The sequence below is a fragment of the Protobothrops mucrosquamatus genome, unplaced genomic scaffold (genome assembly GCF_001527695.2).
Source record: "Protobothrops mucrosquamatus isolate PMUCROS unplaced genomic scaffold, P.Mucros_1.0 scaffold11503, whole genome shotgun sequence".
Classification (NCBI taxonomy): domain Eukaryota; kingdom Metazoa; phylum Chordata; class Lepidosauria; order Squamata; family Viperidae; genus Protobothrops; species Protobothrops mucrosquamatus.
Genome location: NW_015397282.1, coordinates 4,667 through 7,501, shown reverse-complemented (window position 1 = coordinate 7,501; position 2,835 = coordinate 4,667). Strand labels below are relative to the sequence as shown.

The 2,835-nt window shown below is 42.8% G+C and overlaps 1 long non-coding RNA gene across 1 annotated transcript; it reads right to left on the bottom strand.

Moving 5' to 3' along the window:
* Window positions 1-638: 638 nt before the first annotated feature.
* LOC107301322 lies at window positions 639-1,999 on the bottom strand. Its single transcript, XR_001549280.1, has 2 exons — window positions 1,902-1,999; window positions 639-859 (listed from the first exon to the last, which is right to left on the bottom strand). It is a non-coding gene; the product is annotated as an uncharacterized LOC107301322 (long non-coding RNA).
* Window positions 2,000-2,835: the final 836 nt, after the last annotated feature.

The following is a 2,835-nucleotide window of genomic DNA, read 5'->3' as shown; positions in this document are numbered from 1 at the left end:
CCCCCCCCAACATAATAATAGTCAGTTCCTACCCAGCCCCTTGTGTTGCCTTTCAAATCCACAAAGACCTATAATGCTTTATAATTTCTTACAAAGCACTGAAGCTCGCAGATACAAAATAAAACTTGAGCCAGCTCTGTAGAAATGCAGATTTGATAAGTAAGCCATCAGCCACAGCCCCAGGGAAGCAGGACATGACCTTTAGGACATAATAGGATTAACCCACCACCATCAAAATACCAAAAGGGCACACTGAGCCCCAGGTCAAAGTTCATGCCACAGGAAAAGGAACAACTCCAAAGACAAAAGTCCAGGAAGGTATAAAAACCCACCACTCCCAGCACCATGTGGTCAGCCACCCCAGAAACATGCTGCTATCACTGAAGTTTCTGGCAACTCAATAAACAAGAATCTTCTTTCTTAAAGCAGTCTCCATTTTGTTTATACCCGGCTTGGACTGGACCCTGATGAATATTTTTCTTTCAACATAATGATTTATCTTTAAACGTTTACATGCTTTTTAACAGCCTAGAAGCCTCAAACATTCTGAATCCCCTCAGAAAACGTGCCAGCATTTATACTACCGTGGTTCCCACTCAACTCACACACATTGTAAAACAGTCAAGTGCCAGGCTAAATAGTATTGCGTAAAAACATTTATTGGTTTTAGCATATATACTGTATATATTTCTGGTTCTCCAGAAGCTTCCAATGCTGCAGTTAGCTTTTTTGTCCTGATTCTCAAACGGTCCTCTTGTCTGGTTATGGAATGGGATAGGAAGCCATGTTGGTGATGCCGCATTGATTGGATCCTTGTTCCAAGAGCATGTATCCGTTGTCCCCCCAATAGCGAGACCAACTGCGAAGAGAAGCATGCAAGAGATTTATTTCAAAACTATGTAGGGCAGGGCCTGTTGGGAACTGGGTCACGCAAGCGGCAGGTGAGCACACGAAACTTTATGAGTGCATGCGCGGGAACTAGGTTGCACGTGCGAAACCATTCGCCACCTACCTGCTTCTGCTTCTGGTTCATGGGGCTAGAAAGGTTGGGGACTGATGGAATAGGGAATCATTCTGGCTGTGGAATTCTGGGAGTTGTAGTCCATGTGTCTTCAAGTGGCCAAGACTGAGACACTCTGGAATGGAGTGTTGTGTTGTGTTGTGTAGTGGCGTGGCGTGGAATAAAATAGAAATAGAATAGAATAGAATAGAATAGAATAGAATAGAATAGAATAGAATAGAATAGAATAGAATAGAAAATATGGAGTGGAGTGGAGTGCAGTGCAGTGCAGTAGAGTAGAATAGAGTAGAGTAGAGTAGAGTGTAGAGTAGAGTAGAATAGAACAGAACAGAACAGAACAGAACAGAACAGAATAGAATAGAATAGAGTTGGAAGGGACCATGGAGGTCTTCTAGTCCAACCCCCTGCTCGGGCAGGAAACCCTATAACATTTCAGACAAATGTGTGTCCAATCTCTTCTTAAAAACTTTCAGTGTTGGAGCATTCACAACTCCTGGAGTCAAGTTGCTCCATTGGTTAATTGTTCTCACTGTCAGAAATTTCTCCTTAGTTCTAGGTTGCTTTTCTCCTTGATGAGTTTCCATCTATGACTTCTTGTCCTGCCTTCAGGCGCTTTGGAAAATAGCTTAACTGCCTCTTCTTTGTGGCAATCCCTGAGATATTGGAAGGCTGCTATCCTGTCCCCCCTCGTCCTTCTCTTCATTAAACTAGACATACGCAATTCCAGCAACCGTTCCTTGTATGTTTTAGCCTCCAGTCCCCTAATCATCTTTGTTGCTCTTCTCTGCACTCTTTCTAGTGGCCATGAATGTAACACTCTAGAATAGTAGAGGTTGCCCTCTAGTTACCCCCCTGCCAGCATCCCCTTCCCTTCACTCACCTGTTCTTCACAATCCAGTACTTGGTGCTGTTGTATCCGACCACCAGCATAGCATGAGTCAACTGGGGGTCGCCACGCCAGGGATTTTTAAAGATACCTAGAGAAAGAGGAGGAGAAATCATACGGTAAAGCGAAAGCTCCGTGCTTCTTTGCCAGATCATCTGGATTTTGAAATAATAGGAAATACCTGTAGCTCGGGGTTTTAGATTTTGGCTGTGGTTTGTTTCTCCAAGCTTCTTTTAATATAATTCCTGAATGTTTCGTTAGCAAAATAGGTAACACCATCAGCAGGAGCTGCAAGTATTTCCTATTATTTCAAAATGATATTCCACCAAAGGAGCAGTTAACATTGATCTGGATCAGGGGTAGGCAACCTTGTTTGTTTTATGACTCGTGGACTTCAACTCCCAGAATTCCTGAGCCAGCCATGCTGAGGGGAAAGGGAGAGTTTTCCAAGCTGAGCCACGCTGGCTCAGGAATTCTGGGAGTTGAAGTCCACGAGTCATAAGACAAACAAGGTTGCCTACCCCTGATCTATCTATCTATCTATCTATCTATCTATCTATATCTATCTATCTATCTATCTATCTATCTATCTATCTATCTATCTATCTATCTATCTATCTATCTATCTATCTATCTATCTATCTATCTATCTTTCTATCTATCTATCTATCTATCTATCTATCTATCTATCTATCTATCTATCTATCTATCTATCTATCTTCTAGTTCAGGTGTAGGTGGTACCTGACTCAATAGCAGTAACTGTGAAAGGGACCTCAGAGTCCTAGTGGACAGTCACTTAGATATGAGCCAGCCGTGTGCTGCAGCTGCCAGTGCTAGGCTGCATTAACAGAGGGATAGAATCAAGATCACGTGAAGTGTTAATACCACTTTACAATGCCCTCGTAAGGCCACACTTGGAATACGGC